Source organism: Heterodontus francisci, chromosome 9 (genome assembly GCF_036365525.1).
Source record: "Heterodontus francisci isolate sHetFra1 chromosome 9, sHetFra1.hap1, whole genome shotgun sequence".
NCBI classification, from domain to species: Eukaryota; Metazoa; Chordata; class Chondrichthyes; order Heterodontiformes; family Heterodontidae; genus Heterodontus; species Heterodontus francisci.
In genome coordinates this window covers 109,782,699-109,809,512 of record NC_090379.1, presented here as the reverse complement: position 1 = coordinate 109,809,512, position 26,814 = coordinate 109,782,699, and the positions used below count along the sequence as shown (strand labels likewise).

Below are 26,814 nucleotides of genomic sequence, written 5' to 3'. Positions count from 1 at the left end.
TCATTCAGAATGCTGGAAGTTGTGAGGTAAACCCATGGGACTTGTTGGGGCACACAAAGGTAATGCAGAGAAAGAGACTCTGATGGAAAGTACAGCAGACCAGGCTATAGCTTTAACAGCAGCTGTAAAACCAGACACAAAAATTAAAGTGAGGGTAGAGGTTAAGAATAATATACCTGAAAGTAATAATGAATTCTTGTCAAAGGGAAAAGCAACCCCATATCTCTTAAGAGAGGCAGGCAAACCTATCATTATACTTAAGGATACAGGAGTAACCTAAACACTTTTGCTGGTAAAAGGCATAATATTTCCACCAGAAAGTGCAATGAATGCTAAAGTTTTAGTTCATGGAATTGGTGGGGGGGGAAACATCCTTACCTTTATATAGAGTGCACCGAGAGTGTGACCTCATATCTGGGATGGTAACTGTAGGAGTTGTCCATAGTTTGCCAGTAGATGGAATTGACCTACTCCAAGGGAATGATTTGGCTGGGTAAAAAGTATCAGTTTCTCCTGTAGTCACAGAGAAACCAAGTTAAGTTAGAGAAACCGAAAAATTATGTTGTTGTCACCACTCTGCTGGGCTGGACACTATATCTGCATGCCAAATAATCAGCTTCCAAACAAGATCCTCTTCTCACCAGTCAAAGAAGGCACCCGATCACAAGGAGGACAGAGTAAATATTTGAAGGACACTCTGAAGACCTCATTGAAAAGAGGACAAATTGCTATCAGTGCATGGGAGGAACTTGCCATAAACCAAAACCATGTGGCAGTGCCTCATTCAACAAGCTGGAACACAGTCAGGAACTGACTGTATAAACTCTGCTTCAGAGAAGCAATGAAGTGGAAGGACAGAGAGAATAACCCTGGCTTGAGAACCCCCCACCCCTCCCACTCAGCTTCCTTGGGACAATTCCTGTCCTCTCTGCCCAAAGACCAATGGATCCAGGATTGGCCTGCTGAGTCACCTGAGGACACACAATTCATGAAGCCTGTCAGACGTGATCCTCATTTCGAGGGACTGACAACAACAACAACACCCAAGTCCCTCTGAACATCAATATTTACAAGTTTCTCACCTTTTAAAAATATTCTGCTTTTCCATTGTTATGACCAAAGTGAATAAGCTCACACTTCCCCACATTATACTCCATCTACCACCTTGTTATACACTCACATAACTTGTCCATATATTTTTGCAGCCTCTTTGTTCATAGCTTACTTTCCCCCTAGCTTTTTATTGTCAGCAAACTTAGATACATTACTCTCTGTCTCTTCATCTAACTCATGAATATAAATTGTAAATAACTGTGGCCCCAGCACTGATCCTTGCGGCAATCCACTGGTCACACCCTACCAACTTGTAAATGCCCCATTTATCCAAACATTTTGTTCTCTGTCTATTAACCAATCCTCCAAACATGCTAATATATTGCCCCTAATTCCAAGAGCCCTTATCTTTGTGGCACCTTATCAAAAGCCTTTTTAGAAATCCAGATATACTACATCTACCGGCTTCTCTTTACCTACATCCTCAAAAAAGCTCTAATAAATTTATCAAACACGATTTTCATTTGGTAAAACCATGCTGACTCTGTCTGATCGGAGTATGATTGTCCAAAGGCATTATTAAAACTTCCTTCAAAATAGATTTTAGCACATTCCTGATGACTGATGTCAGGCTAACAGGCCTGTCGTTCCCTGTTTTCTCTCTCCCTCCATTCTTGATTAGCGGTGTTACCTTTGCTAATTTCCAATCCACCAGGACTGTTTAAGAATCTAGGGAATGTTTTAAAAGGCTTGAGAATTCTAAATGTTGATGTTCAGAGGGACATGGGTGTACTCAGACAAGAAACATACAAAGTTAGCATGCAGGTACAGCAAGCAAATAGGAAGGCAAATTGCATGTTGGCCTTTATTGTAATGGAATTTCAGTTCAAGAATATGGAAATTTTGCTACAATTTTATAATTTGGTACAATTTAACAATTTGGTAAGATAACACTTTGAGTACTGAGCGCAGTTTTGGTCTCCATATCTAAGGAAGGATACAGTTTCAGTGGAGGCCATAGAGAAAAGGTTCACGAGATTGATTTCTGCGATGGGAGGGTTGCCCTAGGATGAGAGGCTGAGTACATTGGCCCTGAACACCCTGGAGTTTAGAAGGTCTGTGCTTTCCAACACTCCCTGGGGATTTCTCGGTTTATGTTTTCCAATAAAAGTCAACATTAAGGGCGGCACAGTGGCGCAGTGGTTAGCACCACAGCCTCACAGCTCCAGCGACCCGGGTTCAATTCTGGGTACTGCCTGAGTGGAGTTTGCAAGTTCTCCCTGTGTCTGCGTGGGTTTCCTCCGGGTGCTCCGGTTTCCTCCCACATGCCAAAGACTTGCAGGTTGATAGGTAAATTGGCCATTATAAATTGCCCCTGGTATAGGTGGTCGGGAAATATAGGAACAGGTGGGTATGTGGTAGGAATATGGAATTAGTGTAGGATTAGTATAAATGGGTGGTTGATGGTCGGCACAGACTCAGTGGGCCGAAGGGCCTGTTTCAATGCTGTATCTCTAAAAAAAAAAATTATCTCTGAGAACAAAGAATTTGAAATGCTCGGAACAATCCTCAACCTCAGCTCTTCACATATCTTTCCTTCGCATCTTCCTCAAGCTTTTACTGGGTGACAAGGGTCCAAAATGTAGAGGGCACAGAAGATGGCTCTCACGTGTTCAACAAATATCTTGTGTGAATGTTTTCTGTGGCAATGTGTAACTGAGCAGTGTTCAACAACTATGCATCAAAAAACAAGTATAGCCCTAAAAATGACGCACTGCAGTGTTCCTGCACTACAAGTATCGAGACCTCTGCACTCGTATTGGGTAAGGTAGCATTGCAGTTATGTTAGTGGACAAGTAACCTAGAGGCCTGGACTAATGTTCTGGAAATTATGGGCTGCATTTTAAGAATCCACCACCAAAGTAGGCAGTGGACATAAAAAAATGCAGCTCACCCGCACAGGCACCACATCACGGAACCGCGGTGATTTCAAACGTGGCAACTCACTTCCATGGCTGCCGCCCGCCACCCAGGATGGCGTGGAGGGGGCAGGCGAGCCGCTGCAGCTAATGGCGTGCAGCGTCTATGCGCCAGAGCCAATTTTAAATGGCTTCCAGTCCTCGGTGGACATTTAAAATTTAAAGGACTGGGTAAATGAACGTTTAGCAGAAATCAATTACATTACCTTTCCGAACATTTTCCCAACCCTCTCAACGGCATGTCAAAACCTTCCCGCTCTTTTCCTCCCCGGAATTTGTATATTGAGAATTTGACCTTTCCACTAATACAAAGTTCAGCACCTTTACCCTTTACCCCTTCCCATCAGCCCCCACCCCCCCAACCAATCTACAGCGATATCACCCCACCCCCACCCGCTCCCACAGGCACAGAGAAAGAAGCCTCCTCTCCACTGGTGTTGCATCACGTTTCCTCGAGTGGGCATTTGAAGGCACGGCATTGTTGGCCGCCTGAATGAAGATTGATGCATCAATTAAGGAGGCAACAGGACCCTCATTAAAGCAGTTATGTAAATTAGTTTACATATTGAACTGGGAGTCCAGGCGTCGAGCAGTGAGGTGGCCGCCACGAGGCCTTGCCACCACCCCCGAGATTGGGACGGGTTTTGCTGCAGTTGGCAGTGGTGTTGGCGACCCTCCACCATACCAATCTTCATTACCCGCCCTCCCACCATTTCTGACGGTGGAGGGGCTTTAAATTCCAGCTCAATGAGATCAAATCCCACCACAGCAATTGGAAAGTTAAATCCAGTAAATTAAGCAATTCTGGGATTAAAAAGCTTGTATCAGTAATAGTGACCATGAAACTACCAGATTGTCAAAATGAACTCAACTAGTTCATTAATATCCTTTAGGGAAGGAGGCCTGCTATCCTGACTTGATTTACCGAGACGTGACTCCAGGCCCTCTGAACTGGCATCAAAAAAACATTCAGTTATATATAAGTGCGACGACAATGTATATTAAGAATAAAACCGGATGGAACAACCAGCATCATTAAGGGCGGCACAGTGGCGCAGTGGTTAGCACCACAGCCTCACAGCTCCAGCGACCCGGGTTCAATTCTGGGTACTGCCTGTGCGGAGTTTGCAAGTTCTCCCTGTGTCAGCGTGGGTTTCCGCCGGGTGCTCCGGTTTCCTCCCACCTCCAAAAGACTTGCAGGTTGATAGGTAAATTGGCCATTGTAAATTGCCCCTAGTGTCGGTAAGTGGTAGGAGAATGGTGGGGATGTGGTAGAGAATATGGGGTTAATGTAGGATTAGTATAAATGGGTGGTTGTTGGTCGGCACAGACTCGGTGGGCCGAAGGGCCTGTTTCAGTGCTGTATCTCTAAATAAAACTATAAAAAACTCGGCATTGGTCTCAGATGAAGACACACCCAGACCAGTCAACCCTGCAAAGTCCTCCTCACTAAAATGTGTTAAAATTGATGACCTATTCAGTAAATCATACCTTTCACCCAACAGCCTGGACTCTGCTGTCACCAACCAGATGGACCAGCGCATTTGAATTTAGGAGTGTGTGTCCTCAACATTGCCTCAACAATTAGGAGTATCATTGTGAGAGATATTTTGGAGAAGAGTGCTTATATTTTGATTGACGTTCATATTGTGTTTGACAGTGGCATACGTAAGTCTGAAATTAGATTACTGAACTTAAATAAAATCAAATATACAGGGGCCGGTTGGCTAAGATAGATTGGGAAATTAGATTGAAAGGTATCGTGGTAAATTAGCAATGGCAAAGATTTAAAGAAATGTGTCATCGTTTCGATGGGCATTCATTTTGTTGAGAAATAAAAAAATCATTGGTAGAAGTGATCCATCCATGGGTAACTAAACAAACTAAGGAGAGTATTATATTAAAAGAAGAGGCTGATAATGTTGCTGAGAAGAGCAGTAAGGCTATGAAACCAGGAAAGGATAAGCAAAAGCTGATGAGGAGGAACAAAATAGAATGAGAGTAAACTAGCAAGAAAAATTCAAACAGGTTGTAAGAACTTATGTAACGATGTATAAAGGAAGCGATTAGTAAAACTAAACGTAAATCCCTTAAACGCTGAGACAGGAGAAATTATAATGGGCGTAAGGAAATTTCAGAGACAATAAACAAATATTTTGTATCTCTCTTCACAGTAGAAGACACAATGATATAACAGAAGTGGTGGGGAACCAGAATCTAATGACAGTGAGGAATGCGAAATCATTAATATTAGTAAAGAAAAAGTACTGGAAAAAATAATGAGACTTAAAGCTGACAATTCCCGAAACTATATCTTAGGGTTTTGAAAGAGATGGGTGCAGAGATAATGGACGTGTTTGTTGTGATCTTCCAAAAAATTCTAGATTTAGGAACAGTCCACGTGGATTGTAAGGTTACAAATGTACCACGGCTATTCAAGAAAGGAGGGAGAGTGAAAACAAGAGACTACAGGTCAGTTAGCCTGAAGTCGGGAAAATACTGGAATCTATTATTAAGGAACTGGTAACGAGGCACTTAAAAATACATCATATGATTAGATATAGAATCAGCATGTTATTCTGAAAGGGAAATGGTATTTGACAAATCTATTCGAAATTCTGAGGACATAAGTAACAGGATACATAAAGGAGAACTGGTGGATGTATAATATTTGGATTTTCAAAAGGCATGCTATAAGGTGCCACACAATAGATTGATATACAAGATGAGGTCTCCTGGGGGTAATATATTAACCTGAATGGAGGATTGCTTAAAGGACTGAAAACAGGCAGGCTTTTAGGAATTGGGTGCCATAAGGATCAGTGCTAAGGCCTCAACCATTTACAGTCTATAATTAATGACTTAGATGAGGGGACCAGCTGTAATGTCTCCAAATTTGCTGATGGCACAAAGCTAAGTGGAAAGAAAACCATAAGGAGGACACAAGGGGAAGCATTTTTCCTCCTGAAGTGGGAAAGAGATGTCGGGCGTATTTCCAGGTGCCAAACCAGTCCGGGGCTGAGGGAGTGGGGTGAAGGGCAGTCAATGTGATTTTCATGGCGACACCCCCTTAATTGGCCAGGAGACAGGCTCACCATCCAATTAAGGATGACAGATCATCAGATAATCAGTTTTTCGTGTTGTTGGTCGAGTGATAAATAATGGCCAGGACACCAGGAAAACACAACACAAGAACAGCAAGTACTTAATTTACTGAAATTCACTTTGGTATGTTCTCATGTCATGAAAACCATTGTATAAATGCAAGTGCTTTCCTTTAAAGATCCTTTTCTTGAATAAACGCCATGGGATATTTTATGTACATCTGGGAGGACTGACTGGGCCTCAGTCTCTCATCTTAACTAAAAGGCAGCACTCCAGCAATGTAGCACTCCCTCAGTACTACACAGAAGTATCAGCCTTAATTTTTTACTTAAGCCCTGAAGTGGGGCTTCAACATAATACCTTTGAAACTGAGACACGTTGGTGCTAACAGTGAGCCAAGGCAGACACTAATAGAAAAACAACCAACAACTTGCATTTACATCGCACCTTTAACATAGAAAAGCATCGCAAGTTGTTTTTCAGAGGAATAATCATACAAACAATGGCATTGAGTTAAAAGTGATATTAAGAAGGGTGACCAAAAACCCGGTGAAGGAGGTGGGTTTTAGGCAGGGTGGGAGATACAGAAGAGGGAGATACAGAAGCAGAGGGGTTAAGGGAGGGAAATCCAGAGTATGAAGGCTTGGCCACCAGAGTTGGTCAAATGGAGAGGGAGGTGCACAAAAGACCAAAGTCAGAGAAAAGCACAATTCTGTGGTGGGATAGAAGGTGTGGAGTGACAGAGATAGGGACATTGAAGCTGCAAAAGAATTTAAACATGGGGTGATCATTTCAAATTTCAGTCATGGAAGGAACAGAGACCAATGTAGGTCAACAGGGACAAGGATACCAGGTGTGAACGATTAGGTGTGGGTTAGGATATGGGCTGTAGATTTTCAGATAAGCTGAAGTTTGTAGAACATGGAGGATGGTAACCTGGCTGGGGGAGCAGTAGAATAACTGAATCTGAAAGTGAGAAAGGCTTGAACCCTCTCTAAAAACCCATCTCTTTAGTGGAGCTTTGGTCATCCCTCCTCACCTCTCATTCTTTTGCTCAGCGCCATCTTCTTTATGTCTCTGTGAGGCACCTTGGGATATTGTTCTATGTTATAGCTGGTGCAGAAATACAAGTTGTTGTTCCAACAAACTGGTGTCTACAGGTATCATCATCTACAATGTATAAGCCCTTTATGATTACTTATTATAATAGAAAATGAGGTTTTCAAAATTTTTTTTTAATATCCTGAATTTTCCTGAGTTGCAAAGCAGAGAAATGATTTTTTTTTAACTTTTTCTGTGTTCAAAGCACAAGAAAAATACACTACAAATTGTCTAACAATTACAGAACTTTTATATTGAATTGAAAGGACATGGTCCATAGAAAATTTCAATGCCATTGATCAAAAATATCCCTCTCTCAGGGTGATATTCAATTATATTTTATTTGGAATAACTTCATTTAACACAGTGTCAGCTCTAGTTAATTATTTTTATGCCATGACGGGCATGTGCAATTTCACATGATTGAACAAACAATTGGGGGCAATGAACTGTAATTAATATTAATGATGATGTACCTGGCATCTCATTAGTGATTTCCCTCTTGTATAAAAACATGGCTCCTCTTAATGTTTCATGCAATCAGATAGAGTTATTGTTTCCAGCACCAACAGAAACCATCACATCTCACAGAAGATGCGTGAACCAACAATATTGCATCAGATAGAAGACGTTTACTATGCAGTTCTTGCAGTTGTTGGAATTCTTGGTAAGCCAATTAACCAGTTAATGTAAGAAAACATCTTTTGAAAGGTAAATTTATCCATATTATTTTGACTTTTTTAAAAAAATTTAAAAATTCTCTTTAAAACCGTATTTTGGTAATTACAGATTTCAGTTATTAGGATAAATGCCAGATGTTTTCAATAAATATTTTGAGTGATTCGACTGATTCATGAACAAGCCATAAAACGTAACTGTTTATCCAGGAAAATGCCGTTATAAATGTTTACATCGGAAGATTCAATACTAAATGTTGGTGTGAAGTGTGTTCAGAAATGATGGGTTTTTGTGAAATAACTGGCACCATATCCAAGACTTACTTTTGACTAGATATATTCTCCTTGACCCTTACTGGGATCATACTTTGAGCAGATAGCCTGGCTCTATCTTATCAATAACTGAACAACCAGGGCTGTGTCTCTTCAGCTGTCAGGACATGTCCAATTTTAAAACTAGAGTTCGTCAACCATCAGCCCCTCTTCCATTATCTCATCTTCCTGCTCCCCTCACACACTTTTAACTCTGTTGTTACAGCAAAACCTGAATAAATTCTGAAGTTCACCTTCTTCAGTTATCCATGTCTGCTCTTGCACTCTGATATTTGTTAGTAAAGAAATGATAGCATGAATCCTAAGTTCCAAAATAGTTATTGATGTTTGAAACATAGCTGCAGAACAAAATGCTGACACAGCTATAAATGATTCAATGGACTTAATGTTGTGAAGCATGCATGGTCATTATCACATTGCTGATGGTGGGAGCTTGCTGTGTGAAAACTGGCTTCTGCATTTCCTACATTATAACAGTGACTACACCTCAAAAGAAAAAGTACTTCATTGGCTGCAAAGCAATTTGGGGTGCCCTGAGTTTGTGAATGGGGCTATATAAATACAAGTCTCTTTTTTACTTACCACACATTTCTTCTCAATCTCGCGCTGTCTTTGAGATCATGATCCATAAATCTCAGGCTCTCTTCAATCCTTAGCTATAATTGCCTTGCTCCCTGTTATCAGTAGCTGTAGTTTCCTGTCTCCGACATCACTGTGTGTGACTCACTTGCTCTCTGACATCCCTATCTGGAACTAGATTTGTAAATGGATAGTCATGTCTAAACTAGTTGAAGTTTTTGTGGAGGTAACTAACGTGGTACATAAGAGAGTCTCAGCTTTTCACTGTATCTATTAATAAGTTTGATGATGGAATAGAGAGTTGCATATCCAAATTTGCCGACGATATTAAGTTAGATGCGAACAGAAAGTTTCAAAAGGAGATTAATTGAGTGAGAGAGCAAAACTATGTCAGATGGAGTTTAGCGTGGGAAAGTGTGAGGCCATTCAGTTCAAACCTAAGAAAGATATATCAAAATATTTCACACGGGGACAAGCTGGAACTGTGCATCAGAAGAGAGACATATAGAAAAAATAATAATTAAATTGTTCAATGGAATGTTATCCTTTATTTCAAGGTTGATGGAATACGAACGGATCGAAGTTAAGTTACAGCTGTACAGAGCTCTGGTTAGACCCCATTTGGAGTAACTGCATTCAGCTCTGGGATCCTTACCTCAGGAAGGATATATTGACCTTGGAGGTTGTGCAGCGCAGAATCATAAGACTGTTAGATGTGCTGAAAGGGTTAAATTATGGGCACAGGTTGCAAAGACCTGTATTCCCTTGAAAATAGTTGAAGAGTCAAATATTTGCAATGTTCAAGTTGATTTAAAGGATTTGATAGGGTAAATAGAGAGGAACTAATTCTTCTGGTGGAGGAGTCCAGAACAAGGGGACACAACATTAAAATTAGTGCTAGACTGTTCAGGGGTGATGTGAGGAAGCACTTCCGAACACAAAGGGTAGTGGAAATCAAGAAATCTCTCCCCCCTCCCCCCCCAAAAAAATGCTGTTAACTCTCTGGCCATACCGCATTTCATAAATGAGACTGATAGACTGTCGTTAGACAAGGGTATTGAAGGTTACAGAACCGAGGCAGATAAATAAAGTTGAGTTACAGATCAGCCGTGATCTAATTGAATGGCAGAGCAAGTTTGCTGGGCTGAATGGCCAACTCCTCCTCTAAAGCCCACATGTTCCCATGGAATTCCCATGTTCTCTGAAATGGCTATCTATAGTTCCCTTACATTTCTCTATTTATTTCAGTTAACTCATTGGCCATTCTGATCCTGTCACGTGGAAAGTGCGGGCTCTCCAAATGTATCACTCACTACCTGGTGGCCATGGCAGTGGCAGATCTACTGGTCGTTTTCACTGATGTGATATTGTTTACACTTATTCATATTCATTTCCCAGGTACTTACCTGGACACCACTCCTGCACGTTCTCTCGTACTTGTCCTGCTGTATGCAGCCACAGCCATTTTTGTCTGGTTCACTGTCACTTTCACCTTTGATCGATTTGTTACAATTTGTTGCCTGAAAATGAGAACGAAATATTGCACAGAGAAAACTGTGACTGTGATTGTAACGACAGTGAGTGTGCTGTTCTGCTTGAAAAATATTCCTTGGTACTTTATATATGAACCTGAATATATCATTGACAATATACCCTGGGGGACAATTGAAACACTGAGCTTTTGTACTGAAGTTGCCTGGGTAACATTTCAATGTCTCTATTATTTTAACCCCTTTCCTTCCATTCGGTCTGATTTTACTGCTCAATGCTCTGACTGTCAGACACATTTTAGTGACCAGCAGAGTCCGCAGGAAACTACTGGATCACAGCAAGAGTGAGAATCACACTGACCCAGAGATGGAGAACCGAAGAAAATCCATCATTTTAATGTTCACCATATCTAGCAGTTTTATATTGTTATGGATGACAAATGTTGTATTTTTCCTTTATTGGCGAATTGCTGACATTTATTATTACACAGATCCCCATGATCCTGCATATATCACTGAACAATCTGGCTACATGCTGCAGCTTTTGAGCACCTGCACCAACACCTGTATTTATGTAGTGACTCAGACTAAATTCAGAGAGCAGCTGAAGAATGCAGTCAAATATCCATTCACTGCAATTGTTAAATTAGTTCAATGATTAAAGCAGATCGCCTAAAAACAGAGCTACTTTTCTATCTCTGACTCTGGTTACAGGGCTTCTTCACCTATTTATTCTCCACACAATTCTGTAACAGATCACTGCATTTACTTTGTTTCCCTGACCATCAATCACCTCATCTCCTCTGGAGATCTTTCCCCCTGGTCTCCAGCCTCATGGCTCCCAACCCTGTACATCCTGCTTTCCTTCCCAAGCTCCACAAACAGGGCTGCTCTGGTAGACCCATCGGCTGAGCCTGTTCTTTTCGCCTGGAATTTGATTCTTCCTATCTTGAGAATAGTTTGTCACTCCATGTCCAATCTCCAATAACCTATATCCGTGCCACATCTGACCCTCTTCATCACTTTAACACATTCCAGTTTCATCAGCTTTGCATTAAAATTCAACCCTTCCCCTCACTTTAACCAGGTCCACCCCCAAATCTTTCCTTCCCTTTCTCAACTTCACTGTCTTCATTTCGGGGAATAGGCCATCAGCCAATATCATGCGGGGAGACAGTGGCATAGTGGTAATGTCACTGGATGAGTAATGCGGAGGCCCAGGGGAATGTCCTGGGCTCATGGATTCAATTTCCACCTTGGCAGCTGGTGGAATTTAAATTCAATTAATTCACAAATGTCATTAATTAATAAAGAATCTGGAATTGAAAACTAGTCTCAGTAATGGTGCCATGAACCTATCATTGAATGTTGTAAAACCCCATCTGGTTCACCAATGTCCTTGAGGGAAGAAAATCTGCTGTCCTTACCTGGTCTGGCCTACATGTGACTCCAGATCCACAACAATGTGGTTGATTCTTAACTGTCCTCTGAAATGGCCTAACAAGTCACTCAGTTGTCAAGAACAATTAGGGATGGGAAACAAATGCTGGTCTTGCCAGTGACGCCTACCTCCCATGAAAGATTAATACAAGCACTGGGCTGAATTTTACTGGCCCATCAATGCCGCAGGTCGTGGCACAGGGGCCTGTAATATTCTGTGGGGAGAGGCCCGCCTCGACGCCTGGCGTCGAGAAGGGCCTGCCGCTTATTAAAGACAGCGGGGGGACTTCGGTCCTGCCCCTTCACCGTTTGGCTGTGGCATCCCAATTAGCATATTCAAAACGGTACTTACCTCAGCAGATTTTGCAGCACACCGCCTCTCCAAGCACACTTCCGTATTTCACATTTAACAGGAGGCTGTTACGTGCCATTCCCTTCATGAACAGAAAAGACGGTGGGTCGTCAGCATCAGACGGTTTTGCTATGGAAGGTAAGTTCTGGTATTCAGGGGTCACACTCTGCATACTGGAAGGTAGGAGGGAGAGAGGATATTCAGGGGTCACACTCTACATTCTTAAAGGGAGGAGGGAGGGACATATTCGGGGTCTCGCTCTGCATACTGCAAGGAAAGGGGGTGACTAGAGAAGTCTCAGCTCTGCATTCCTAAAGGGAGGAGGGAGGGGATCTAGGATTACTGGAGGGAAAGCTCTGCAGGCATGAAGGGAGGTACTGTGCACCCTCCCTCCATAAACAGTGGACGCTTTGCGTTTGCTTGTCTGTGTGAAGGAGCAACGGTGAAGCTGGTAGGTTATAACCGGAGATGCTTCTTGCAAATCTGTGCCTGCTTCTCAGGCAGCTGCCATGACACCTGGACCCGGTACCAGTCGCATCTGCCACTGCTGTAGCTGTTCACTGAACTGGTTCAGATGAGGTGTGGCTTCTTGGAAGCAAGGGCTATCCCTTGCAGACATGGCTCCCGACACCAGTGAGAAACCCCACCACTGCTGCAGAGATGTACAACGCCAGCCACTGAGCTACAAGAGACACCATTGAGCAGGCGACTGACATGCTGAAAAAGCACTTCCAATGCATGGATAGAAAGGGTGATGGCCTGTACTAGGGGTCGAAAAGGCCAGCTCCTTTCTTTTGCTGCTCGCTGTGCTTTGCAGAACTACGCACCCAACATGGACCAGGCCTGGCATGATGAGGAGAGATTCAACAGGATTCCTCCTCAGAGAATGAGGATGCTGAGGACCGACAACAGCAAAGGCACATGGGAGGGCAGATAGCATCCAGGATCTTCATGCAGGGCTAGCAGTGAACTCGGGATGTACAGAAGTGGCTTATGAGGGAAAGGCTCTCTGCTCCACAGGAACTGACATGAGCTCTGCAAGCCACACATCACCCTCGCTCACCTGCTGTTCACCAGTCCACATCTGCAGCATCCCTATGTAAACCATTAGAGGCAGCAGCTGACTGAGCCAATGTCCATGTCACTGCATCTGTGGAGAAGCTCATGAGTAATGGTGGCATGGCAATGATGTTATTGCATATGTTGGTCTCCTGAAGGGCCAACCGTGCAAAGGGATATGACATTGGCACCACATACTGGCACACATTATTCACACAGAGAAAAGGACACACATGAGGTGAGGAATATTTAGACATATTTACATTGCTGTGACACCTGTGCATTCCCATTTGTGTCTGTGTTCTCAGTAAACGCTTGCGAGTGCCCCTTCTTGATGCAACCTCTGTGCTAGCAGCCTGACTGGAGGAAGGCTGCTGATCTGATTGCCCTTTGGCTGTGGATGACGTTGGCATTTGTACTCTGTGCACATGAGGCCTAAAGGGCCCCGGCTGGCTGGGGGAGTGCTCGCTCATCCCCTCTCGGCATTGGATCCTTTGACGCCAGATGGCACCATGGCTACTCACCTCCTGTATCATCTCCAGCCAGACTGCCTTGTGCAGGCGGGAGGGCCTCTTCTTCCTGTCACTGGTGAAAAGTACCTCTCGCTTTGCCCGTGCAGCCTGGAGGAGAGTGACCAAGGAGGCTTCGCTGCACTACGGGGCCACCCTAGATCATCCACCATCCTTGGCTTTTGGTGTAGTCCTTTAAATGCAAAGGTGACTACACCATGTAACTGCTCTAACTTCTGGCTGTATGGTTTGTCTTGCACATGTTTGAAAACCAATGCAGGAGTAATGAGGACCGCCCAAGTCTCCAACCGATCGATATCCTGCTGTCTCCTCTGACAATCCTCATCACGATCCGCAAATCCACCAACCTTTGTGTCGTCCGCAAATTTACTAATCAGACCAGCTACATTTTCCTCCAAATCATTTATATATACTACAAACAGCAAAGGTCCCAGCACTGATCCCTGCGGAACACCACTAGTCACATCCCTCCATTCAGAAAAGCACCCTTCCACTGCTACCCTCTGTCTTCTATGACAGAGCCAGTTCTGCACCCATCTTGCCAGCTCACCTCTGATCCTGTGTGACTTCATCTTTTATACCAGTCTGCCATGAGGGACCTTGCCAAAGGCTTTACTGAAGTCCGTATAGACAACATCCACTGCACTTCCTTCATCAATCATCTTCGTCACTTACTCAAAAAACTCGATCAAGTTAGTGAGACATGACCTCCCCTTCACAAAACCATGCTGCCTCTCGCTAATAAGTTCGTTTGTTTCCAAATGGGAGCAAATCTTGTCCCGAAGAATCCTCTCTCATAATTTCCCTACCACTGACGTAAAGCTCACCGGCCTATAATTTCCTGGATTATCCTTGCTACTCTTCTTAAACAAAGGAACAACATTGGCTATTCTCCAGTCCTCTGGGACCTCACCTGTAGCCAATGAGGATACAAAGATTTCTGTCAAGAGTAGGAAAAGAAACTTGCAAAGGATATCAAAATCAACACAAAAAGGTTTGGAATCATAGAATGATAACAGCACAGAAGGACACCATTCGACCCGTCGTGTGTGTGGCAGCTCTCTGAAAGAGAAACTCACCTGGTCCCAATCCCCTGCCTTTTCCCGTAGCCCTGCATTTTTTCTCTTCAGATAATTATCCAATTCTCTTTTGAAGGCTCTGGTTGTATCTGCCTCCACCACACTCCCAGTGCATTCCAGATCCTGCTGTGCAATACAGTTTTTCCCCTTGTCATTTTTGGTGCTTTCCCCATTTACCTTAAATCAGTGACCTCTGGTTCTCAACCCTCCTGCCAATGGGAACAGTTTCTCCCTATCTACTCTGTCCAGACCCCTCCTGATTTTGAAAACATTGATCAAACCTGCTCTTAATCTTCCCGAAGCCCCAGCTTCTCCAATCTATTCACCTAACTGAAGTTCCTCATCCCTGGAACCATTCTGGTGAATCTTTTCTGCACTCTCTCCAGTGCCTTCACATCGTTCATAATGTGTGGTGCCCAATACAGTTGAGAGAATTTGACACAGTATTTACGTAACTACCTGCTTTGTCATGTCGGGTCTCTTCTCAATGTTATGTGCTTTTGGGTCTATTACCGTTTTCTTTTCAAGCTTTTGACCAAACAAGCTTCGGCTAATTTGACATGCGTTGTCTACTCGACTAAAATCTTGCTGCTCTTAATTGGCGTCAGAAAAATATGTTTTTACTTCACAAAATCTAAACGTCTATTATTTATGCTTCTGAAATTTAATGGTTGCAGTGTGTTTACACACACTGGGCTGAATTTCTGTCACACGTGCCAAAGCGCTTCCAGTAATAGGTACTAATTTCCCTGCTGTACAGAGCAGGGGGTTTATATTTACATTTGGAACAAGGAGTCGTTAAGAGCAAAGTGGCTTCTTAGAATGATGAAATTATAAATGAAAAAAGGAAATGGCAGGCATGTTAAATAATTATTTGCATCAGTATTTACAGCAGAAGAAGAGGATAGCATGCTGTGCATCCCAAGGAACCTAATATTGAATAAGGGAAGGGGCTCACCAAAACTAATGTAAGCAAATTAACAGTAATGATGAAAATAATGGCACTACAGAGTGACAAATCCCTCGGTCTAGGTGCTTTTCTTCCCAAGGATTTAAAGGAAGGAGACGAAAACATTGCTGATGCCTTAACTATAATCTTCCAAAATAAAATCAGAAAATGCTGGAAATAAGTCAGGCAGCATCTGTGGAAAGAAAAACAGGCTTAACAGAAGAACAAAAGAAATAGGAGCAGGAATAGTCCATATTGCCCATCAAGTCTGCTCCATTTTTTAATACGATCATGGCTCAGCTTTGTCATGTTCACGAGAAGTGCAGTGATGAAAATACAGAATCCAAACTGAAGAGTTATAAAAATTGACTTTTTCATGTAAAAAGTGGACAATGTGCGGCAAAATGGCCACTGAAGGTCAAATGACCTGGCCCTGTATTTTCAAACTGTATTTTGTCTTTTAAGGATACGTTCCAAGCTAAGCTGTGTCATTTACACCCATATTCAACCCATCAAGATACATTTTTGACTTGAATGGGTTCTTCTGAAACAAAGAAGGTGTGCAGTCGCCACATTCTGGGCCATTGTTGTTCATCACCTGGAGGGGGATCGGCCTCTCTCAACAGAGGCAACATGTGAGAGAATTTTACCTTAGAAAGTAGCTCTCTGGGGAGAGAGGAAGAGAATCAGAACAACATCACAAGCCGAGAGCTGGGACACCCATCAAAAGCCAAAGAAGGAGCCCTGCTCGGAATTCTACCTTTCCGCTTGCTGCAGCAGAGAACTGAAAGTGATCACAATCTCCTGACTGAAATCTCAACAACCAGGAAAATTTACAAAAGACCCAGGCCTGCAACCTTAAAAGAGAAAGTGACCTCCAAGAAGATTCAACAGGTTTACCGTGAACCCCGAACACCTACCTCAATTCAAACCACTTATCCCTGTCTCTCGCTTTCGTTTCTTTTCGTGTGTGTGTGTGTGCGTGTGTGTGTGTGAGGGAGAGAATGCATTTGTGAGGGCGGTTGTGACAATTTTGGGAATGGGTATTGTTCGATAAATATTTCTTCTTTAGTTTTAAACCTACAAGAAAACATGTTAGCGTCTGTTTATTTAACAAATAAAAGACAAAGAGGTTAAACCCTAGTAACAAAACATTTGCTGTGGCCAGTCGTGAGGTGAAACAGTGAGAATTACCCACACCCCTTACCACCTGGTAGTAACAGCTTAGGCTTCAACTCCACTTTCCCCTGACTCCCATAACCCCTGATTCCCTGAGAGACAAAAAATCTGTCTATCTCAGTCTTAAATATATTCAATGATGAAGCATCCACAACCCTCTAGGGTAGAGAATTCCAAAGATTCACAATCCTTTGATTGAAGAAATTTCTCCTCATCTCAGTCCTAAATGATTTACATTGAGACTGTGCCCCCATGTTCTAGATTCCCCAGCCAAACAAACTCTGTGTCCACCTGTCAAGCCCCTTCAGAATATGTATGTTTCAAAGAGATTACCCACTCATTCTTCTAAACGCCAGAGAATATAGACCCAATTTACTCAGCCTCTCATTATAGGCCAACCTTCTCATCCCAGGGACCAATCCAATGAACATTGGCTGTACTGCCTCCAAAGCAAGTATATCCTTCCGTAAATATGGAGACCAAAATTGCACACAGAATTCCAGGTGTGGTCTCACCAAAGACTTGTAAAATTGTCACAATACTTAGAGTCACTGAGTCTTTTACAACACAGGAAGAGCCATTTGGCCCATTGAGTCCATGCCAGCTCACTACGAAGCTATTCAGTCATTTTCACGCCTGAGCTTAATCACAGTAGCTCTGCAAGTCTGTTTCCTTCAAGTGGCCAACAAATTTCCTTTTGAAGTCTTTAGTCATGTACTCCAGACCCCTTGCAATAAAAGCAACATGCCATTTGCCTTCCTAATTGCTTGCTGTACCTGCATGTTAACTTTCTATTTCTTGGGCTCAAGGGTTCTGCTGAGTAGTACCTTTCCACTGGTACTGGTTCTCACCTTCCAGGGAAGTGGACTCACAGCTTGTCTTTACACCAAGACTGTAACAGCTGAAACCTGCACGAGGTGACCCCGCTACACTGATCTGGGAGGATTTAGATAGGTGACCCTCAATAACAACCCATGTTTCAAGTCCTCAATGGTGCAATATGCAGATGAATGAGGCACATGTGCACATCAACGGCTTTGGAGGTGGATGAAAGCTGCAGTGGGATTCATACTCTCCAGTCATCATGGCTTGAATGCAAATGGATAAGAATGCCTATCCATCAAGGTTATGCAGTTGTCGAATGTGCACAGAGTAGCTCACTGTCATTCAGGCCCCCACCTGCTAAGAATGAGGCACATTAATTTCAAATTGTTGTTGGGAAGAAGAGAAGGCTTGTTTCAAGGGGGAGCCAGACCCCTGGCTGGGAAGACATTTTTGCATATTAACAGACTGCGTTGGAACAAAGGAGCTATCCCCTGCTCCAATACAATCCACTAACAGATCTGGTCAAACCAGTTAGTCACATGACTAACCTACTTGGCAGACTGGGTTTTTTTTCTGAATTGTACAGTGTTTGAACTGAGAGTTTGAGCAGAAAGCTATTTGCTCCTGGTCTGAAGCAGACCTCCTCTCCTGTCCTGTCTGCTCCCATTACTTTCTCACGGAACTCCAAAATCGACTGAAGGACATGAACCCCAACAGAGAAAAGTCTCCGACAGTGAACAAGGTTTAAGAAGAATTCTGTACAGCAAAGATAAGCAGGATCTACCTACAAGCAAGGACTCTACAGTAAGAGCGAAGAACCGTAACAACAACTCTTCAGATATTGCCTCAAACCTTTCCATTTAATTTTTCTTCTGCTTTTTTCTGTCTCTATTTGCATATGTGCAGCGTGTATGCATGCTTGTGTGGGCGCATCGAGTACACATAGGCGTGAGCCAAATTAAAGTTTAAGTTTAATAAAATTTAATCTTTCCTCTTTGAACCTGAGAAAGCCTGCTTGTGCTCATTTCTTTGCCTTATAATTGGAAAGTGGTGAACAAGGAACACCAAGGGGGAGCTAAAAACACAGTGTGTTTAAAAATAAAACCCTGTGACAGTTAGACCAGGCGAAGGCTAAAAGTGCACCCTAGACCACTTTCTCACCTGGTTGTAACACTCATGTTACAAAAGATGACACACACTGCCCACTGCCAGGGAGAGCAAAAAGCCATCCAGCAATGGACAAGTGGTGTCGGAGAGAGGTCTCAAGTCACAAATCTGCATGTAGACGGTGATTGCCTAATGGTCACTGAGCTCTTGGATTTGGGATAGAATTAACTCCCCAACAGCAGCATCCATGACAGAGCAGTCCTTTCCAGGGTCCCCTCTGCTCAGCTCACTTATGAAAGGGGCTAGAAAGGATACCTCAAAAATAGGCTGTTCCACACTGTCCTGACTGGGGAGCCTCAACCTGTGGGACCACCATCCTTGTGGTAGAAAACACACACAAGCAAACAAAAAATGCAAGAAAGTCTGTATCTGGAATGTGCACTCCCTTATGTACAATCAAAACAGTGAATGCCCTGAAAGGAGAATTGCCATAGTTTCTCAGGAGCTTGCGAGATATAACATTGATGTTTCTGCTCTCAGTGAAACCCGACCCCCTGAAGTAGGCCAATTTAAAGAGTAAGGAGGAGGATAGACTTTCTTCTGCAAAGTGAAACCAGAGGAAGATATTCCTTTCCACGGAGTTGGGTTTGACATCAAAATAAGAATCACAGATATACTTCTGGAACTTCCAGTTGGCATTAATGAATGGGTCATGAGCCTACGCCGTCAGCTTAGTTGTAACCGATGGGCCACAATTATCAATGCTAATGCTCCCACTTTCGATTCTACTGATGAAACCAAAGAGCTCTTTCATGCAGATCTGGATTCTGTACTAGCAGTACTCTTAAAACAAGACAAATTTATTATACTGGTTGATTTTAGTGCCATATTTGGACACAACTGGACCATCTGGAAGGGCACCATCGAGAAAGTAGGAATGAGGAAATTAAATTACAACGGTTTCCTCCTCTCCAAGAGCGTTGAACATGGGCTCACCATCACATTCACACTCATTCAGCAGAAAGATAAATACAAGACAATGTGGAAATATCCCTGATCCAAACATTGGCACCTCTTGGACTCAGTCATCGTCCGAGCCAGGATCGGAAGGATGTGATTCTCACCCGATCTGTGCAGAGTGCAAATGACTGCTGGACAGACTACAGACTTGTACACTGCATCAGGAGCATACGCCTTGCACCCAGACACCGAAGATCCTCAAAGAAATCCAGGAGGAGATATAACATCCATACACTCTAGGATGTACAAACCAGAGATAAATTCCAACTCTCTTCCTGCCTTGCTCTCACAGGCTCCAGTGATGCAAGTGTGGAAGGGCTTTGAGACAAGATACAATCTGCCATCCTAGGGACATGTACCCAGATCATTGGATTTCAATCTGGTAGGAAACTAAACTGGTTCAAAAAGAATGATATAGAAACATACAAACTTCTCGATCAGAAATTCCTAGCCTTGTTTATATGTCAAAATCAGCCTAGATCACAGTCGAAAGGAGAAGAATATTTACTTCTCAAATCTGAAGCTCAGAAGATGATATGTTTTATCAAGATCTTGGTGGGTCGAGAAGGCAAATGAAATCCAATGTTATGCAGACAGACACGACAATGTACAGTTTCTTCCAGTCGACCATCTACCTACCAAAAACAAATGGTCCATTCCCCCTGAGTTGAAGATGGCAATACTCTTGTCAAAGGCGATGCAACCATCCAAAACCATTGGAAAGAGTACGACCAGAACCTTCTGAATTGGGAGGCTACAGAATTGGACAAAACTAGCAAAGTAATCCTCCAACAGCGTGAGGATCAAATTTTTATATGCTGCCAACACTTGCTGAGATAATAAAAGCTATCTAACAGGTGAAGAATAACAAAGCGTGTGGTCCGGACAACATTCCTGCAGAAATCTATAAAGCTGGTGGTCATGAACTCTGGCTGAAACTCTCAGAACTTTTGACAGAAATTTTGGAAGAAAAGGTACTGCCCTAACTTCCACAATGCCAACATTGTCTCATTTTTGAAGAGGGATGATAAATCTATGTGTGGGCATTATAGAGGCATGTCTCTCCTATCCATTGTCAGGAAGACTCTCAAACGAGTCCTACTGAACCACCTCTTACCTGTCAGTGATGACATTCTTCCAAAGACCCAATGCGGTTTTCGGCCATCCAGGGAAACCACAGACATTATCTTCGTCGCTCAACAAATTCAAGAAAAATGTCTGGAGCATTGCAAAGAGCGCTACTTGGCCTTTATTGATTTGTCAAAGGTATTTGACTCCTGCCATCACGGAGCACATTGGAAAGTTCTCCAGAGATGTGCATGTCCAGCAAAACTTGTTGATATTCTGTGACTTCTGTATGATGATATGACAGTAAACTTTGCAATGGATGGGAGACCGAGCCCTTTCGTACCTGGACGGGCGTCAAACAAGGTTGTGTGATTGTGTCTACTCTCTTCACTATATACTTCAGCCTGTTCATGGAACTCATTTATGACCAACTTCCACAAGGGGTCTTGACAGAGTATTGACTTGATGAGAAACTTTTCTACCTCAACAGGCTGAGAGCCGAGATTAAGTTGACCCTCCAGCATATCCATAATTTACAATATGTCGATGACTGCACAGTTGTCGCCCACACTGCAAGTGACATTCAAACCAATCTTAACCTCTTCAACTCTGCAGGCAAAAGATTTGGTCTCTCACTAAACATCAGCAAGACCAAAATCCTCCACCAGCTCTTTCCTAGACACGCATTTACACCTCCAGCTATTGACATTGATGGGGAGACTTCCGATGTGGTTGAACACTTCTCATATCTGGGCAGCTGCTTTTCTCAGAAGTCATCGTCAATGTTGTCATGAGAGTTTTTTTTCCACACTAAGAGGTCAGTATGCCTCTAAGACTGAAAAAAAATCTTTGAATATTGTCATTTGGGGTGCTTGAAGTGTAGGCTGTAAACTTGTATCCAAGCAACAGGAAAATTTTACGACAGACTTGTGACTTCTGTTAAAAAAGCAGTTAGTTTCAGTTCTGCGGTGAAAGAGACCAGAGGAGCAGCTAAAAGCCAGTTTCTGTTGGAGATCTGGGTTTGCACACCAGGAAAAGAACTCTCCCCGAAAGGAATGTTTGTCTGTCTTGTGAAAGAAAAGGAATTTTACATTTGAGTCAGTGCTGTGCTCTGCCTGGAGAGAAAAAAGACTCATGAAGAGAGAAAGACCCAAAGAAAAGAGGAGTTGCAACATTCTGTGGAGGAACACTGCTTTGCTGAGAGGAAGCCTGCATTGTTAAAGGTCGCAAAATTCCTATTGTCTCCAGTCCCAGAAAATCTCTACCTTCAGAGTACGTCCTGTTGACTTTTGTGTTTTTAGAAGTTCCTGAACTCTCAAGACAGTTTCTACTGTTAGAGTGCTAGTTTAAAAATCTAAGTCGACCTGTTGCTGCACCTGAAGCTGAAAGATCTGTGACGCCTGCTGCAGACAAACTACTTTTAACGCCTACCTACCACAGACTGTTCATTAATTTCACCTGGAAACCTCAAGTGGCATTTACCTTACCAATCTGTAAGTACTACCAGAAGGTACAACCCAGCTATTTGATTTTTCTAAGAAACTGTTGTAAAGTCAATGGGTTGAATTTGACCTGCCCCTGGAAGCCGCAGGTTGCGGCTCGGCGGCCAGTAAGATTCTGAGGAGAGAGGTCTGCCTTGACCAGCGATGTCGAGAAGGGCCTGCCCCATATTAATGGTGGCGGGCGGAGCTCGGTGCACCCCCACCTCTCCCCCACCCGCCACACAGCAGCGACACCACAATTAGCATATGGTGAACGGTACTTACCTTTGCTGATGATGCAGCCCACCGCCTCTCCACTGACATTTCCTGATTTTTTTGATGAACTGGCATCCATCACATGCCATTCCATTGACGATTGGAAAAGCCGGTGGGTCCACAGAGGCAGAAGGTTTTGCGGCTGAAGGTAAGTTTCTTTTCAGGTGTCTCACTCGGCACTCCTAAAGGGAAGAGGGAGAGGGAGGCATTACAGGGGTCTCACTCAGCATACTGGAAGGGAGGAGGGGGGACACACAAGGGTCTCACTCTGCATTCTTAAAGGGAGTAGGGAGGGGGCATTTCAGGGGTCTCACCCTGCATTCATAAAGGGAGGAGGGAGGGTAAGAGGGATACGCAGTGGTCTCACTCTGCATTCTTAAAGGGAGGTGATCTGGGATTACTGGAGGAAAGCTTTGCTGGCATGAAGGGAGGTACATAGAAATATAGAAACATAGAAAATAGGAGCAAGAATAGGCCATTTGGCCCTTTGGGCCTGCTGCGTCACTCAAAAAGGATCATGGCTGATTGTCTAATTCAGTATCCTGTTCCCGCCTTCTCCCCATATCCCTTGATACCTTTGGCATTAAGAAATATATCTTTCTCCTTCTTGAATATATTTAATGACTTGGCCTCCACTGCCTTCTGCGGTAGAGAATTCCACAGGTTCACCACCCTCTGACTGAAGATATTTCTCCTCATTTTGGTTCGAAATGGTATACCCCGTATCCTGAGACTATGACCCCTGGTTCTGGACTCTCCAGCTATCGCGAACATCCTCCCTGCATCTAGCCTGTCTAGTCCTGTTAGAATTTTATAGGTTTCTGTAAGATCCCCTCTCATTCTTCTAAACTCTAGTGAATATAGGCCTAGTCGACCCAACCTCTCCTCATACGTCAATCCTGCCATCCCAGTAATCAGTTCAGTAAATCTTCTTTGCACGCCCTCCATGGAAAGAACATCCGTCCTCAGATAAGGAGACCAAAGCTACACACAATACTCCAGAAGTGGTCTCACCAAGGCCCTGTATAACTGCAGTAAGACATGCTTGCTCTGCACTCAAATTCTCTTACAATGAAGGCCAACACACCATTCGCCTTCCTAACATCTTTGTGTTGTCTGGAAATTCGGAAATGTTAAATTTAGTTCCCTCACCCAAGTCATTAATATGTATTGTGAATAGCTGGGGCCCAAGCACTGATCCTTACAGTGCCCCACTAGTCACTGCCTGCCACCCGGAAAAAGACCCGTTTACTCCTACTCTCTGTTTCCTGTCTGTCAACCAATTCTCAGTCTATGCCAGTATATTACCCCCAATCCCATGTGTTTTAATTTTGTACACAAACCTCTTATGTGGGACTTTATCAAAAACCTTCTGAAAATCCAAATACACCACATCCACTGGTTCTCCCTTATCCATTCTACTAGTTATATCCTCAGAAAACTTGTTAACTTGTTATATCCTCAGACTTGTTAAGCATATGTTCCCTTTCATAAACCCATGCTGAGTTTGTCCAATTCCGTTTACATTTTTCAGGTGTTCTGCTATCGCATCCTTTATAATAGACTCTAGCATTTTCCCCACTACTGTTGTAAGGCTAACTGGTCTGTAATTCTCTGTTTTCTCTCTCACTACTTTTTTAACTGGTGGGGTTACATTTGCCACCCTCCAATCTGTGTACCTTCCCTCCATAAACAGTGTACGCTCTGTGTCTGTTCATGTTTGTGAAGGATCAATAGCACACTAGGCCCCCCACATGTGTGGGGAGGGTGGCAGAAAGGGCTGAAGCAGTAAGGTGATATGAATAGTGGCAGCAATCAATTCAGCTGGTAGGATCTTGATATGGTCATGCTGTGCCACTCTGAACATTGTCCACGATGGACAATGCCATGGCACGCCACACACTTGATCCAGGAAAGCAGCTGATGTACCCATCAACACCAATCCCTGCCCTGTTAGAAACCTTCTAATACACGAAGGGTTCAACTTTATTTATCATACAGAAATAGGTATGGCTCATCCTACATTGTGTGATCCTCTGCTCGTGAGGATCCGTTCACACCAAAGGCAATATCAACAGGCAGGTGCGATCAACTTAGAGGCCCCAGTCATGAGCAGCAGCCTCCAATGGGAGCTCGCCATTACGTTTGCCATGCATCTACAGGCCCCACATGACATGCAATAGGATGTCAGAGCAACAGTCTCAGAGGTGATTGTGCATGTCGACAGGGTGGTGACATGTTTATGTGTCCTGTTCAAGGATAACCTGCAGTCCATGGGCTCCAGTGGACATCCCATGCCTTTGTTCCTCATAGTGGCAGCGGTTCGCAAGCTTGACGCCACTGCAGCTTTTCAGGGATCCACCAGAGACCTTTGTGGGGTCACACGGTCAGCAGTGCACTGCTGCATCAGGGAGGTCACCAATACCCTGCACAAGAGGGCGAGTGAGTATGTCCACTTCAGGATGGACTCTCACAGCCACGTCCAGAGGGTCATTGCTTCTGGCACCATTGCTGGAGAACTACAGGTTGTAATGTTCATAGACTGCACTCAGGTGGTGTTCAGGCCTCCTGCCAGGCCACCACCTGCAGACGTCACCATTAAAGGAGCCCTCTCAATCTAGATGAAGCTGGTATGTGAAGACTGCAGATGCTTGTTGTGAATGTGTGACCACTTCTGAGGCAGCTGCCATGACACATGGGTCTTGCGCCAGTCCCGGCTGCCACCGCTGTACACCGAACTGGCTAAGATGGAGGGGTTGGCTTCTTGTAGATAAGGGCTATCCTTTGCAGACATGGCTCCCGACACCAGTGAGAGACCTCACCACTGCTGTAGAGGAGAGATATAACGCCAGCCACTGAGCTACATGAGCTCCCACTGAGCAGAAGATTGGGATTCTGAAAAAGCATCTCCAATGCCTGGATGGATAGGGTGATGCCCTGTACTAAGGGCTGAAAAGGCCAGCAACGTTCTTTGCTGCTCGGCACAATTGCGTGCCCAATAGGTGCCAGGCCTGGCGTGATGAGGAAGACATCAACAGGATTCTACAACATGAAAGACACATGGGAAGGCAGATGGCACCCAGGCTCTGCATGAAGGGCTAGCCGTGAGCTAGTGATGTACTAGCTTAAAGGCAAAGGCTGTCTGCTCCATAGGAACCGACATGTTTTCTGCAAGCCACACTTCACCCTTACTCAGCTTCTATGCACCAGTCCACATCTGCAGCATCCCTGTGTAAACCATTAGAGACAGCAGCTGACTGAGCCAATGTCCATGTCACTGCATCCGTGGAGACGCTCATGAGTAATGGTGGCATGGCAATGATGTTATTGCATATGTTGGCTGTCCTAAAGGGCCAACGGTGCAAAGGGATGTGACATTGGCGCGACATGCTGGCACACATCAGTCGCACAGAGAAAAGGACACACATGTTGGTGAGGAACATTTAGTGAAAGATCGATTTACATTGCTGTGAGACCCATGCATTCCCATTTGTGTCAGTGTGTAAACATCTGTAATTCAGTGCAAATTTAAGATTAATCACCCAGGTGCGACATGCCTACAAGAAAGAATGTTACACTTGATAGGAAAAGAGGATTACAACTTCACAGGACACTGGGACACAGCAGGGTAAGTATGTGGCAGCAAAACAGAAAGCGCTGGGGTCACTCAGTTGGTCAGGCAGCACCTGTGGACTTGGACTAGTTAACCAAGCTTCTCTCCACAGATGCTGCCTGACCTGGTGGATTTCTGCAGCACTTTCTGCTTTGCTGCCAGATTGACAGTAGCCCCACTCTTCAGCAGTCAGGTAAGTATTCGTTGACAGCTGTCAGGAAGCAGGTGCTGAGGCACTTAAAGTATGGGCTCAGCACCTTCTGCACAACTGTCAAAATTTCTCTCACTGCGCCGAATGTCCTGCCTATTCCCATGTAATATGGGGAGGGCGGCTCGGCGCCATGATTCTAGTGAGCCCCCGTGTGGAATATCGCGGGGGCTCTGTAGCGGCTGCTAAATGCAGGCACCCCACTGAGTTCAAAAAACGTTGCCACGCAGCAAAGTGCCCTAATAAAATTCAGCCCAATATATCCGTCTTCCCCAGTAAACCATTGGTAATTGAATGCATGTGTGTCCATG

The 26,814-nt window shown here is 43.9% G+C and overlaps 1 pseudogene; it reads left to right on the top strand.

The window, feature by feature from the left end:
- The first annotated feature begins 7,832 nt into the window (after positions 1-7,832).
- LOC137373514 (probable G-protein coupled receptor 139) lies at positions 7,833-10,975 on the top strand (annotated as a pseudogene).
- The last annotated feature ends 15,839 nt before the right edge of the window (positions 10,976-26,814 follow it).